This window comes from Epargyreus clarus, unplaced genomic scaffold (assembly GCF_041222505.1).
Source record: "Epargyreus clarus isolate Ecla_fem2 unplaced genomic scaffold, WU_Ecla_fem_2.2 ptg000027l, whole genome shotgun sequence".
Taxonomy (NCBI): domain Eukaryota; kingdom Metazoa; phylum Arthropoda; class Insecta; order Lepidoptera; family Hesperiidae; genus Epargyreus; species Epargyreus clarus.
Window position 1 is genome coordinate 14,690,688 of NW_027332234.1, and position 16,779 is coordinate 14,707,466.

Consider the following 16,779-nt stretch of genomic DNA (forward strand, 5'->3'; position numbering starts at 1 on the left):
TTTTAAGTTTAAAAACATGTCGTAAATAATGTAGATGGAGTGTTTTAAATTATTTATATGAAATCACAATTTATTTGGCAAACTTAGTCATAGGAACGACGAAAAAATCTTATGAAGTGAATAATTTTTATTCATAAAAAAATTATATACGTTACATACCGAAACCTGAAGAAACACATAGAAAAAGTAAAATAAATTTTTCAAGTTTAGCAACGATAACAATGTAACTTTTGTTATATCCAGATTTTATTTTTTATTTAAATTTCTTTAGAAATTATGCAAACTTCTAGAATTTGCTGTCTACCTGCCACATAATAAGCGGGAAGCGAATGCCGCGGGCGACCGTCGGGCGCGCCGCTGTGTTCATTATCCCGGTCTAAGTAACCATTAAAATTCATTTTTAGGCCCCATGGCCAGAAACATCCCAACTCCCTTTATTTCACATATGGAGGCCTTGTACGCGAGAAGTTTTTATTGCGTTTTTTAAAGTTTAGTTTTGAATTGAGTTTAGTTTCGCCGTTCAGATTGAAAATACCTAAATGTATTTTTATCAAGTAGATGAATATGCTTTAGTTGATGTCCATGGAAGCAAGTAGCCACTTACCATCGTATCGCAGAAGGACTGCATGCTCTTTATACTCGCATTATAGAAATAATACATATTTCAACCTTTTTCATCGAAAATACAGCCGTGTGGAGATCCTGCTCTAAATATTTATTTCCGTCTAAACATTCGAATGAACCTGGCACGTACTTAGGCCTGAAAATTTAGCTTGTTGTTGTTACCTTGTTCAAGGTATAATTGCCACCTTTTTGGGCACTCGTCCCAAAGTAATTAGGGCTATAGGAAGACCTTGGGCATTCCTAGAACAATATTTTTTTATTTTTAAATGTTATTCGTTTAATAGTGTACCTTTGTAAATATTAATATTATATTGTAAGTTTATTGATCAATCGTTATGATTTATAGTACTCGTACTATAGATAGATATTCCTCGTTGCTTTATTTTCGTACAATTAGTTAAGTTGCTCGCACGAATATTCATTCAGTTTTTACGTTATGAGGCGTGTAAATAGTCTTTTCATTATCCGTTTTACGGACGTGGCTTGCGCATATTACGTAATATACCGCGTATTACGCTGCCTAGTCGAGTTTAGACGCAATTTACGCAAAGCATGAAGTAGAATTACGCCGTAATTTAGTTTTAACTCGGCCATTAGTCCGCGTCACGTTCTCCTTTACGTCGTGTTTTGAGAACTAGTTTGCAAACTTTAGTAAATTAGTTTTTATTGCTGGCGAGTTAACAGTGCTGTTTCCACAATTTGAGTTGTACAGTTCAAATTGCTAACTTTAGCGCTGAATGCACTTAATTGTTTCTTTATTGTTGTTACTTAAACTACGTTAAGGCACTATATACATGTTTTATTTAGTATTTATTTTGTGGTAAAGTTACTTAGTTAGTTATATAAATGACGATCACCAAGTAGTAAATAAACAAGCATTTCATCTGGCGGCAAGATATGCCGCCGCCTATAGACTTCTGTAAACATTCGAATTAGGGTTGGAGTTTTACCCGAAGAAAGCCAGATACGTTACAAGTCTCGAGACTAAGTTGGAATACCTTATGTCAAATTCTGTGCCCTAATACGTTCTTAAAATCAGAATACATCCATGTCTACAATAGAGATAAAGGACGGAAATAGTCATAGCGATAAAGACTTTGCTTTTGTGCTACTAAGAATCCATTAAAATATTACTTATCACGATTTCTTCTTAGAACAAAGAATGGTTAAGATAAACTAAAACGTGAAACTAATTCTACTTTCAAACACATTTTTTGTTGTGAAAAAGGGGCATGCATATGTTGGAGTTTAAAAGTTATCTACTGTAGCGAACAAGTCGCCGTCAACCGATACTGTCCCTCTGCTGCATCATCATCATCACCAGCAACCCATTACTATCCCACTGCTGGGCACGGGTCTCCTCTCATAATAAGAAGGATTAGGCCATAGTCCACCGCGCTGGCAAGGTGAGATTTTTTTTTATAAATCTCTCAGGTATGCAGGTTTCCTCACGATGTTTTCCTTCACCGTTTAGCAAGTGATAATTAATTTCTAATACGCACATAACTTTGGCAAATCAGCGGTGCGTGCCTGGGATTTGAACTTCGGACCCCTCGATCGAGAGGCCGAGTTTCTAAACCACTAGGCTATCACTGCCTTATAGGAAGCGATAATTAATTTCTAACCAACGCTATTCCTGTACATTTGTGCCGTATAAATCAGCTTCAAAACAGTAATTATTCAGGCATTAGTCCTATGCCTGCGGTGAACACAAAATAATGTGTAGACATTAACGAGTACGTTAATTCTCTATCGCTAACTAAACAGACTACAACAAATATGTAATAAGCACAAAATTAAGACAAGCAGCCAGCCACTCGACTAGCGACCGTGAGACTGAAATACAAAACTTACTTTTATTTAACGCCACTCCGATTACCTATTGAACCATCTACCATGTGAAAATCAACTATAGTCGAGCTGTACAATAAGGCTTAAAATCGAGTAGAATAATATACATAAAGCTATGTACACACTAGCGCTAGCAATCAAATAGTTTGTCGTTCAATTACGAAGAGTCGCTCCGCGTCGATTTAATAGCGCCCATACAGAAACAATGATTAACTACACAATCTGGGTTTTGGGGGATTTATTGACTGCCACGCCGTTAGATGGATTGTGCCGCCGATTTAAACGTTAGGGTCTTTTTCTCTTTGAAAGTGAGAAGAGTGTTAAAAATAGCGTACATTTATTTTAAAAGCGCAACAAATAATGGTTATCTTAATTTTAAAAAAGTAAAGAAGATTATTTGTATGCTTCTCAGTAATCATTTATAATAGTTACTTATAAATATTTTTTGCCCTAGGCACAATGGATGATCTACGATTTTATATAGAAGAAGAATATTGTAACATTAAATAAACAAAAAAAAAAAGCTGGTATTTAACGTCCTTTCGACCCTGCCAGGATTCGAACCTGGAATCTTCTGATCCGTAGTCAGACGCGTTATCCATTGCGCCACAGGGCCGTTGTCTGAGCTATGCAAATTTAGTTGTCATATCAACTGATTCTTAAAGAATAATTCAGCTCTAAGCATTTTATTATTAACTTGTCTCGAAAAAATAATATAGAGCAAAGACAAATTTTATCCATTATTCCTTTGCTTATATTACGACACATTACGACGGTATTTAAGCATTTTTGAGCACAACGCTGGAAATACACAGAATATTCCTCCAAAAAATTACAAATCACGTGCAAAACCCGAAAGATTTTTAAGCCGGCCATCATTTCACGGATCTTCATTGCAATTCATTTTGCACAACCGTATCCGACACTCGATTTATAGCTTGACGAATGGCCGGTCGCAGGTGTATCACTCCCCTTATAACATCAGCCACGATGTGCGTGTACCGCCAGCCTTATTACTGTGTTACAAGGCTCTATGTGCGTTGTTACACAGTTTGGTGTTATTGTCAGATTTGAGTTACAACTTGATGTAGGGCGATTGACACAAGTATGTGGGTGGCGTGGGGTAAACGGATGTAGCTATTTTTATTTTCTTAGACGTTTAAGGTGAGACGTGGGGCGAATAGAGAGGTTCCCTGTTGTTTCCCTTTTTCCCGCTGTTAGCTTTTTTGTTGATAAAGCAAATGTGTGAAAATATTATTTGAAAAACAACTAAAAAAAACAACAAATCCAAATAATTAAAAACTTAACTAAATTTCTTTACAAGCTTGTGTATTGTTTTGTATAGCGTTTAATTATCTTTACTGCTTAGGAAACATTATCTGGTATAATGCCCATTCAATGTGTTAACTACACATTCATCTATTTAAAATATTAAAGTTAGATAATAATTGTTATATTTAAGGGCAGTAAATGAATCGATTGCATGGAAGTCCTTACATGTTAATTGGTTAAATCCTTGCAAACTAAACAGTAACGACTCGCACTTGGCCAGCATGGTAGCACTTTGAGAGGAGACCAGTGCCCAGAAGCAAATAAGGGTAAACGACGAAACGAATACTTAATAACTATCATACGTCACCTCGACAGCTAAAATCAGGGTCACCGATAAGGTGCCTCATCATCATTACATCGAAGTGCGATACGTGTTCACAATGCGGTAATGAGATTCCAATGTATGGATTCATCGGCGGCCATCAAACGCATGCGTGCGACACACGCACCGTATGAACGAATCTTTCAATCGTTATCTGTTATTCTACGTCCCGGTCTTCCTGTTTCTCGTGTGGTTTAAGTTACGCGCTTTGGAGATATTTACGAATAATTATTATTAAATCTTTTTTTTTTTTTTATATAATGTAAGAGTAGCAGACGAGCTTGCAGTCCACCTGATGGTAAGTGGCTACTGCCGCCCATGGACATCTGTAATGAACCCCAGATAAGATAAGATATTCCTACCTGAGGTCGGCCACAGATGCGCCGCTACCCCTGAGGACTAAGCTGGAACGCCTCGGAATAGTCTGTCTCCCTTACCACACCCTTCAAACCGGAACACAGCAGCTCCTAAAACAGCTGTTATTAGGTAGAAATAGGTGTGGCGGTGGTGCCGCCGGAGTCGAACCACAAAGGGTTCTACCACCTTCAAAAATCTTCATATATATAAAATTCTCGTGTCACAATGTTAGTTATCGTACTCCTCCGAAACGGTTTTACTGATTTTCACCAAATTTTATATGCATATTCAGTAGGTCTGAGAATCGGCTACTATCTATTTAGTGATAAGGGTTGTTCACTTAACATTTTTTTTATTTATATGGCAACACAACGTTTGCCGGCTCAGCTAGTATTATATAACATTATTGTGTTATACAATATTATTGGTTCCCTAAGCGATAGAAATATGGTGTAGAAATATCATCAAGTGATCACTTATTATTGTTGTGCAAAATAAAATGTTTTATTTTAACATATGTATGTATTTAGATACAGTTAAAGGTTTTAAAAACAAGCGTTTTCGTAATATATTTTTGTTTATAGTATTCTTCTCGAAAAACTGACCTCTTATTTCTTATTATTATAATGTCATAGGGGTGCATAATGTATAAAAAATAACATTACTAATCTACGGCATCTAAACCAAAAGAGTATGAAAAAAAATGTGAGCCGTCACGGGACGCCTGGCAGATGTGAAACATCTACATTATTTTGTAAAAGTAGGTAATATGCAGAAAAAAACATATTAATTTTTTAATGTTCATATTTATAACAAATAAGAAAAAACTTTCGTGCGCTGCACGCCATCAGCTGATTTTGAAATACAATTCTGTCAGTCTTAATAAATTTATTCTCTGAGAAGAATGACATTAAAATTAATTAATAATTTAAAAACATTGTATGCAATGATTTTTATGTGAATTTTAATCTACCAAGATAGTAGATTTTACATTTGCTGGCGCTCAAAACACACCAAATATACGCGTGCTTAATGCACAGATAAATGCATACTTTAATTATAAAAAAATAATTAACTTACTGATGACTTGATGGTGTGTCATAGTGTGATTTTGCTTTCTTTGCAGAAGGCTGATCACTTTCACTCTCTAAATTATCACGGTCAGACATTTTATTATCAGAAAAATAAGCGGGCAATACTTAAAACATACAAAATACGTCAAGTGGTGTAAAACGAGTTAAAACGACTCCAGTCGCTCTCGCGCGGCGTAGTAATACACACGAATGTCACTGAACACGTTAAACGTCATTATTTTGAATTTTAAGCCTCAAAATGCCTTCTTGTGCAATGCATAAATGCAAAAATTATGCTCGAAAAAGAAACAAGATTCATGGAATCACCTATCACACGTAAATGAAGAGAAATTATTAAATTTTGTTTATTTTTCGTGTTCGATCCGCCATGATTACATGAGTAACCAGAAAGAGACAAAGTATGTTTTTGTCAATGAAAGTGATAAAGACGCAAAATGCATGACCATGCATTTTGCGTCTTTATCACTTTCATTGACAAAAACTTTCATTGATTGAATTGAACTGTCATAGATCAATGAAAAAATTTTCATTGATCTATGACCATAGATCAACAGAACATAAGTGACATTTTATTGAAGCTCACGATGTTCATACGTGTATGTTATAGTTTAAGATCCCACTGCTTAATTTTTATATTAGTGTGTTTTAGTCAAAATATAACTTTTTATAGTTTATTTTAATAAAATAAAATCGATATATGGGAAATTCTGTATCCTAATCTCTAAATTTTCTTCGATATCTGTGGTAAATAATAAAAAATATTACCATAAAATTTATATAGGATAGTATACGGTATTTTAAAATTTCTTTAATTGAATAAATTAACCTAAACATAATTTAATAAACAATCTTTGTATAGCCAGAAATTAATCCTCAAAAAGACCACGGTAAGATTATATAAAATTCGCATGTCACGATGTTAGTTACTGTACTCCTGCGAAACGCTCTTACTGATTTTCATCAAAATTTATATGCATATTCAGTAAGTCTGAGAATTGGCTACTATCTATCTATTTTTCATATCTCTTAAGTGATAAGGGTTGTTCACCCTTAACATTTTTTTTATTTATATGGCAACACAATGTTTGCTGGGTCAGCTAGTACATTTATAAAATGTACACAACTCTGCAATTAATGGTCGTGTGTAAAATAAAACTGAAAATAATAAACATAAATTAGTAAAGATACTTCGCCGCCTTGAAATTGAATGAAGCCACAAACGGCTTATTAGTAAGTTTTTTTTTAATTCTTGACAAATAAAAACATTTTTAGAGAAAATTTACAAATAAATAACTAATACTGCGTAATTTACATAATAGATAAATAATTATTTCAAATATTTTAGGGACATTTTAGCACGGAGACGTGGCAAAACTTTTTTACGCAACTATTTCAATTCTCAAAACTGGGTACATTTTCTTGTTAGGAGTGAGTAATCTTTACTAATATACGATAATAAATATAAACAATTTTTAAATCGTATATTTTAAACCAGTCGATACATCTGTATTTGATGAAAGAATGTATATATATACATTCTTTCATCAAATTATATATTTATATAATAATAATTTATTTAGTTAAACTGTACTATAACATTTCTACGTAAACGATGTACTAAAACTATTATCGACAGTTCTGGACATTTTTTACCTTCTGTTCCATTATTTCATTGTCTTTGACAAGCATGAGTATCAATGAGAAATATACGTCCATACGTCCCGTTTTTAACGGGACAGTCCCTTTTTTCGATGCTTCGTGCCGTTGTCTCCGAAATGAACCGTTGCCATTGTCAATTAAGTAACAGTAAATATTATAATTGTGAAAAAAACATGGGGTGCTCCATTTATCAGTTTTCATAAAGCGCCCCACATTTTTTGCACAATTATACTATTTACTTTTCCTTAAATGATTCCTAGATTGAAAATTATTTTCTACTTTTTAGTTAATTTTATCATAAAAGCGTGTTTTTTATTATTTCTAACTATATTTTTTCAAGTAAAAAGTATTTGACATAAAAAAATCAATGTCCCGTTTTGACTGAAGTAATCATTGGTCACTATATTCCATGGTCAATATTTATGTTTGCGTACACTTGAAACGCAAGGTCAAACACTAGTTGTCTTTTTTTATCACATTGTTCTAATAGCTCTGTCCCTTATAGAACATTTGTCTATGTAGTTAAAGGTAATCGTCGCCACGCCAGAAATCTTTTTTACGTGCGGCTATAGATGTTTCACATCAAAAATTCAGCCCCATCAGTTGGGGTTTAGTAGGGTTTAGTCCTTAATTTACAAGATTTGACCCTTGCATACATGTCATATCACAGTGGTCACCAAGTCCAAATTACATAAAGGCATGTGGATTTGGTTTCAAATTTAATTTTTAGTTATTTTATTTGCTTGCATTCTTACCGTCACGAGTGCTTGGTCACAATATAGGGACATTCGTGTACATTTCATTTATTTATTTTGGTTTAATTTCCCTTATGACTTAGACCGATACTTCCGAACAGCCGCCTGCCGAATTTATAGCGGTTACCTACGCATTCCGCAGATTTATGCAGCGGCGGCCGTCGGCGACACTCCTCGAGACTTACACTTTTTGCCCCCGGTGATAAAACCGACGCTTGATAGAGGGCGCGCAATATGCCTGCGAAAATGTGCGGGTAAGTGTCCTGGACTCCACAGTCCACATACGAATACGCGCATTGGATTATTGGGAACGAATTGATTTCTTTTTATGGACGTATGGATTATTTTTGGAACAAGAAGGGATCAAGTAAGTAATTTGACCTTTCGGTAACTTTTGAAGAATTGAAAATCGCGGCGACAAACAGAAAGGTAAATTTAATTTTAAATGATAACATATTAATATATTATGTATAAGTATCACTTATTTATTAATATATCTTATAAGATTAACCCCAATAAATGATGCACGTTTGCCATCATTCTAGTATTAACCGGTAGTGATTGATTTTGAATGTAAGAGGATTTTTGTAATGACCCGTAAAATTTTACCTACTATACCGTCCTACTGAGATACTCCAGGTATAATACTGAAGAACATAACCATGTAGGTACTTACTATAAAATAGTCGTCAGTAATTCAGTTGAGATTATACTCTAGCCGTTATTTTCATATAATTCTCTGTCCTATAAGCGCCTTTGTATTGCTAAGTAATGATATATTATTACATGTTCGTTCTAGATCTGAGGATTTCCTTTACATTGAATAAATCCTAATTGCTATGATATTAATATCAAAGCAATTGAGGGATACGGGAAATTGATTTTTAAGACAAGGCAATCGGTAACAGTATTTGAATAATATTTGCTTCGTGGTATTTTTTTACATCACTGAAGTAGATAAATATGTGTTTTATTTCAAGCATAAAAATGTTTATAAAATCCATATTGAATTAAATAGCTACTAGTTACTATAATATTTGTTAATTGCATACTCATCTAATTTCAAAGAAAACATTATAATTACTTACTGAAAGCATAAATATCAGGTACGTCCAATTAGCTAATGGTTGTGGTCTTTAAAAAGGTCAAATGAAAACTTGTAGAAATCTTTATGTTAGCTCCGTCCTCTACAAAAGACTCGGATACACTGTGTTGAATATTTTATTCGCGAAGTCGGGAATGGCTTAAATATTTATAAGTTGTTGCTTTAAGCGCTTTTGAGATTATAAACGATTGCTTATAGGAAGTTATGTTTTAAAGATGATGGTAATGATAATGTTGATGCTACCACGAATATTACGCATAGAAGTATTATTTAAAATAATAAGTAATGTAGATGTGTTTTGAGTTATTTTTTACAATTTATTTCGTTAGCTAAATTCAAATATCAAAAATCTGTGATGGTGAGTGTTGGTGACCGGTGTATAACCTATAACTGGTTTGTTTTAAGTGTTTTGGTAACTTGTAGGAAAAGCAATCGATGGGTGCAAAACATACAGGACCGAACTAATGGCGCAAACTAAGGAAAGAATACCTTTAATACAACAGATCTTTCGAAATGCTTGTACACAAATGTATAAATGTAGTTTCAAATAATTAAATGATTAAATAGTGCTATCCAAAGATAAAATACCGAGACCGAAAATGTTACGTACTTTCCGAAATACAGAAGCGCACAGGTAGCCATTAGTTAACTTAAGAATAGGTATAATATTTTATTAAATTAAAATATCTGTACCTCCACTCTAGTCCGTAATTAATATTTAACTCCTCTCAGACAGTTGCAGACGGCTTAAATATTTAAAACTTGTTGCTTGAAGCTGTACAGAGGATACTAGCGGCATCTTAGTATTTACTCTAAAATGCTGAATTCAAAGCATCCAGATGTTTCCTTTGTTTTAATATTTAGCTTTAGTTTTATCCGCCGATAGGATATGAGAGTGTGGTGTTAAGCTTGAAATCTAGTTGTATATCTGTGTTTGAGTTTATTGTATCGTGGTTGAAAGGTAACCTTCGTTCGATCTACCGAACGAGTATGTTGCGACCACGGTGCGACCGTAGTGTACCTATTTGTACCGTGAAGCAGTTTTAAAGTTTTGTTGAAAAGATGAATATGCCAGCAGCTTACATACTACTATGAAGCGACTATTTTCGTCCTCAGAATCGGTAATGCATCTGGAATCAGCAGTAGGCAGAACCCATGTTCTATATGGATGATATCTGGCCAGTCCATGGACGAGTATTTAGTACTTAACATCAGGTGGATTGCAACCTCGTTTGCTACTATCTAAAGCGATTTCTGATGCGTTGCTGTTTCTGAGAACTGAAAAGGTCTCTTATGTCTGTCAATTATAAATTATACGACGTCAGAGATACTTATTAAACTAAAACACCGTTTTGTTAACGATACATCTCGTAGCTTTTCGGCAGACAACATAATGGGTTGTATCTAACGAGATAACTATAGGACTAGATATAACGATACCTGTTCCAAGCAAGCAGAAACGCAAAGCCTATTTGCTCCTAATCCGAGCTCAATCCCCAGCTATATCATGGCTATGTAACTAACCCGAACTTTGAATCCGTTAATTAATATAGTTGCTGAACCCATCTCCACGTGGTAATGAACTGCGATTAGAAGTTATAGGCGTGTACTAATTGGTTTATAGTATTGGCGTGGCGGTTACTAGGATTAGGTTAAAATGCAAGGTAGGTTCAGAGAATTCGGTTGTATCTCCGATTAGTATTTAGTATCAGATTAAAAGGTGGTTGCTATAGAACTTGTGGTTGCTTTGAATGATTCTTTCCCGCGCAGATATTTGCGGTAGGCAGTAGTTTTAAGATATAATACCATGTAGCACTTGATTCTATCAAATGCTTCGATGCTATTGCGTAAGTATCGCCCGTAAGAAGATTTAAAAAAAAAAAATAATATGGCCCGAAACTCATAAAAGCAGTGCGTTGCACCTCCAATATCGTTGAAGCCGCCTGCCCCAAAATAGAAATTTGCGTTCTGCAGCGTGCTAGGTATATGGATATTTGAAATAGTAAAAGAGCAAACAGTTCACCGGATTGTAAGTGATAATTGCAGTGAGTAAACATCTGTATCCAACATCATATAGAACAAAGATTCTATCTGAAGTCAATCACACTTGCGTTAGTACTCCCGAAAAGTATATCTTTACTCGTGTCAGTCGTTGCGTAGTGCTACCGCAGTCAAAACACAAACTATCCCATCTCTCTATCTTTCCTTTTCTCTATCTCGTATCAACAATACAATTCCGAAGATGTTAAATCTATAAAATCCCCAGTAATATAAAAGGATAAGGACATAATTCCAGGCAGACACAGCCAGGGCAGGATGTAACGTTTGCTGTTAATTAAAAACACGCGCTCCAGTTCCCCACTCTTATGCGATCGCGGCAATAACGAGATGCAGAGGGCGCCACTCAACGTATTATGGGATGCACTTGCAATTATATATTTATATTTTTATTCATTTTAAAAGTATTGTGTTACAGAACGCTTGGAGTTAAGCTGTTAATATTATAGCTACTTTTACTCAATGTTATATTGTCACACTCGCTCGGCCCCGTAGCACAGTTTACCGACCACGTAATGAGACTTTTTTACACTCACAGGAAAATTTTCATCATTCTAAGCTGAAACAAACAGATAAAATAGGTATTTTAAGTATGATATTAAAGTTTGCGTTATATAGTCAGCGACTAAAGATCAAAGTATTAATAATTGAAATAGTTAATATTTCTAACACTTATGATACCGTAAATTCAATGCCAGAAGATAAAAAAAGATTTTAGTATAGATTTATGTCGGTTGCAAATAATTTAAATATTTCTTTGTTTAGCGTGACGCATTTATTACCTGTTTCATTCAATCGGTTTAATAAATATCCGTAAGCCGACTTTGTCATTAATTCATACTAATTTGCCCTAGAGGATCATACTGAATAAACTCCTTTATTCATATGTCAGGTAAATAAAACATTAGTAGTTTGCAGACCATCGCCTATCGCTTATCCGCTTGCAACAAGCGCTTGCGACAAGTAGGTAAATCCCTTCTTAACGCGTGGCTACTCGCGACTCATATTGCAACTTTGTTTTATAAGCTTGTTTGCTGCAACTACAATCTTGTGTGCACGTGGAATTGGTCCATGAAGAGAATATATAAAAGAAAGGTGGTAGAACCCTTTGTGGTTCAACTCCGGCGGCACCACCGCCACATCTATTTCTACCTAATAACAGCAGTGTTAGGCGCTGCTGTGTTCCGGTTTGAAGGGTGTGGTAAGGGAGACAGACTTTTCCGAGGCGTTCCAGCTTAGTCCTCAGGGGTAGCGGCGCATCTGTGGCCGACCTCTGGTAGGAATATCTAATCCTATCTGGGGTTGATTACAGATATCCATGGGCGGCAGTAGCCACATCAGGTGGACTGCATGCTCGTCTGCTATTCTTATATTATAAAAAAAAAAAAAAAAAAATTGAATATGTCACTCACAAAATTTATTGCTAGAAATAAAATTTCGAATGATGACCATAAGTGCTGCTAAAGCAAATTAACGAATGTAATGTGTATTTTTGTGTCTGGGATACAATTTACGTGTGGAATACAAAAAATCATTGGGGTGGACAATTTCTATTATTTGTAATTTTTGAAACTATTAATAAAGATATAAGTAGTAATTTTTGATACAATATCCAAAGAAGATACGGAGAGTATAAAACGATTTGAATTAGAGAGTGAACACACCTTTAGGTTAACGCTCACAATTCATGCAAACTACTTTACTTCTGGGCACAGGCCCTCTCAGAGTGAGAAGGGCTCAGGCCATAGACTATCGCGTTAGCCATTTACAGAACGGTAAACTTCATACATAATTGAAAATATATTTTTAAAATAACTCTTAACTGTGGGGATTCTCACAATGTTTTCTTTCACTATTTAAGTGAGTGATAATCATTTTTAATAAATAATATGTCCGGCTCAAACTCGAACCCAGCATTTGCATGTTATAATACGCCCAGAAACCATCCTATTCCGTTGATATATCGTCATTTCACGCTTCGCCGCTCTCCACATAAAAAGTCATAGCAAAAGTTGGAGCAAAAACTAACGGATACCTCATCCAGTTATAAATCTTCGTGCTGATGTGTTTTGTATTGTGATGTTCGTGATATTTCGGGGCGACGTGAGGGAAATATTCGCATTGTTGGAGCGGCCGCGTGTAGGCGTTGGAAAATAAATCCATATCATTATTTTTGTGTTGTAAGTAGAAAACTACTTGACTGAATGGCCAGGACCATTCTTCTGTTAATATTTAATATTTTTCTTTGGAAAACCTGATAACTAAGATTGTTTGATATATGTATAACTCGGATACTACTGCTATGGTAATCTTCAGTAGTGTTTACTTTAACACAAATGAGAATTAGTAGGATATACATTATAAAACCTTATATTTAGGGATTTTCAAATAAAAATAATAATCCAAAAAATATTTTCTATCCTGCAAGTTTAGCAAAAAACATTTTATATTATATGTGACCCCATAAAAATAATTAAAATATTGCAATACCTTACGCCGCCTGGAAACCTAGATTTAAATTCTAGTTTTAAATCTAGTAAGCCTAGGCATATTTGATTCGAAATGATTTTAACCTCCTTTAAAGTAAGACCCGCTTAAGAATAAGTCGGTCAGCAGTCATTAAGTGAGAAGTGGGTCAGTTGTAATGGCTCTGTCAAATGGGTTAAGATTTGTACTTAGGTCTTACGAATTTATACTTAGTTTGAAACTTTTGAAGCGTTTTTTCACGAAAATCTTATTATGAAATTATGAAATTGTCATTGTGAATATTTTGAGCGCGAAAATATAATTAATAAAGGTAACATAGATTTCTTAAATAAATAATAGGGTATTTTTATACATCTTATAGGCGTTTAAAAATAAAGATATATTTTTAAATGTTTGAATTTACACTGCCATATAACACTAACACTGATCAATTCGCGCAAGTGAATGGAAATATATAAATTATATTATATATAGGAAAATAGAATAAACCTCTTACTCCTATTAAGCTCACGCGTTACATATTGATATGTGATTTCTATCACTGATATTACTTTTAAATTACTAGTATATAGCTATGTTAAATTTTCTATACAGGTAATTTATCATAACCGAATGATCTAGATCCAGCAGCCTTAAAGCTCTCTCAGGCTTTCGGCGATGGGGGATTTATCGAGCTCCACTGATGATGGACGACTTCCTACAGGGTTGATTTGTTAGCACTTGGAGCTTTTATCTCGTGGATAGTGTGATGTAGTGCAGTTTTGAGAATTGGAGTGTTTCTTAGCTTACGACTGATAGTTTTCTTGTTCACATCTTACAACATAAGATATGGATTCCAAATATATATATGTAGGTACTTACGTTGAATTGTAAAGGTAAACAGTGAGATTTTTGTACAATATTAAATTACTCACTTTTACCCAAAGGTCTGTGGGTACAAAACAAATATAGGTCTGTGCTTTTACCATAAATATAAAACTTTATTTTTATTGATCATTTTATATTATGCCTAAATTATCACAGATGCACTGCCACCGCTAGTGCTAAGGTGTTCACATTATTATGTACATACTTTATATAATAGGCAGGATGAAAATATTAAAGATTCAATGAATCAATTATTAAAGAAAAAATGTTAAAAAGATTATAAATACTGACCCAGTCTTAATATAAATATTATATTTGTAATAAAATAGAAAATACTGCCGATAATGTTGTTTGAAACGCTAATCGAAGCGAATGACGTCATGCCGCACACGGATCACTACATTGCACGAACTTTTCTATGCAATGTCGAAGTGTGACGTCACCAAAGGACGTCATAACTGCGATGTTTTCGCGCTTAATTTAAAATTAAAACAAAAATGCCACAACTTGCGTTAAATATTGATTTACTAAACAAATTGCGTTAAGCTTAATTTAAAATAAGAACAAAAATACTACAACTTGCTTTAAAACTTACTTTATTGCCAAAATGATACGATTTTTGGAAACTGGCATTCAACTGGCATCCACACCCTTTTATCTAAACGCAGAACTGCTTCACGATATTATTACAATGATACATTTCCATTTTACAGAAATATACCTATAGAATATCTATTATGTTTCGTCACCTACATTCGTCGTAACAAGATGTCTTTGAATGCGTCACGTATAGAATTGTAAAGGTTGTCTTAATGAGACAGATTCATAATATCATCAAAGGAGTTTCCTACAATGTTTGTGTTTTATTCGACGCCCTTCCCGGCCTCTGCTTCAAACTAGGTCGAATGACGGGTACAAATAACGTAATTTACACTTTTCGTTCATACAAATTGAGTTTTTTTTCTTAGTTAACAATAGTTTTATCAGCCATAATGATATTTACAGGTTATTTCAAACTTGCACCATTAGTTTAATTTTCTAAGACAATCACTGTTCACCAATTAGAAAGCTTTTAACATACCTTTACTAGTTCTAAGGAAATTTCGACCTCAGTAATAAGACTTAAAAACCGCATTCAAATCTAAGTTAAACTAAGAACACCCAGCGCGTCGAAGTTAAATAGAATTGCAACCTTGAACTTCGGTAAATCAAATATTAGAGACGTACTAACTACTTCGTATCTTATTATTAAATATCAATAAACACATACTGAACTGGACTGAACGGATTCAGATTACGGACAGTGACATCAAACAAAGTCTATTTACCATAAAACAAGGAATGAATAAGCCAATTACATCCGCAAATTGAAGCAAAAACAATAATTGCACATAATTTTACTGCAGCGAAACTGCGTTGTATTAATGTGCTCTAATTTACATCCACAAATATTTATATTAAACGCTCCAATATTATTACGAGGTAAATTATTTCGGACGCAGGTTGCACCAGACGGCGAGTGAAATGATAAATTTAATTAAAAAAGTAAGTATTATTTATTTACTTGTTAGATATTAACGTGGATATGACAATTCATTAAGCAGTTACAAAAAAAGTTAATAATATAGTCAAGTTGTTAACTTGCACTACGATTGTAAAACTTAATTGTTTAAGTATTATGCTTCATTAATTTATTTTTTATGTTTTCATTTAACTTCATGGAGTTATCGCGGACTATCGGCACCGGTTAAGATAGGGGGCAATGACCTTTCCTAGATGAAACCTAATCAAGTACGTTAACATTTTGGGGCTACTCCCTTGCGATGTATCAGATATGTGTGCTGTCTTTAGAGTTAAGTCTCTAATTTTTCCGTATTAGTCGGTAATTTTTTGTTTCAGAAATTCATTAATCTCTTCATTTGAATAAAAATAAGAAGTACGTACAAAGTACGTACAAAATGGAAAGAAACGTTTTACCACGAATTGTAATAAAAATATTTGAATGCAGTAATGGCTTTCTGCCAGAGTTTCGTTACGTTTTCGATTCACAAAAAGTTAATGTCTTAATTATTGAGTTCCTTGTTGCGAAAATAATTGCTTGTTTGACTTTGTATCTCCTATTTCTACATCTTTCTATTCCTGATTAAATACAAAAAAGTATTTACTTAATTTCAACTAAATAATGAATAATAATGAGGCAACCATCTTTGATAACAACAGTATCTTTGATAAGTTTCAGGTAGAAAGAATCCTAGTTCTATATGAAGT

General features: G+C 34.1%; 1 non-coding gene across 1 annotated transcript; it reads right to left on the bottom strand.

Moving 5' to 3' along the window:
* Positions 1 to 3,018: 3,018 nt before the first annotated feature.
* On the bottom strand, positions 3,019 to 3,091 carry TRNAR-ACG (transfer RNA arginine (anticodon ACG)). Its single transcript has one exon. It is a non-coding gene; the product is annotated as a tRNA-Arg (tRNA).
* Between the last annotated feature and the right edge of the window lie 13,688 nt (positions 3,092 to 16,779).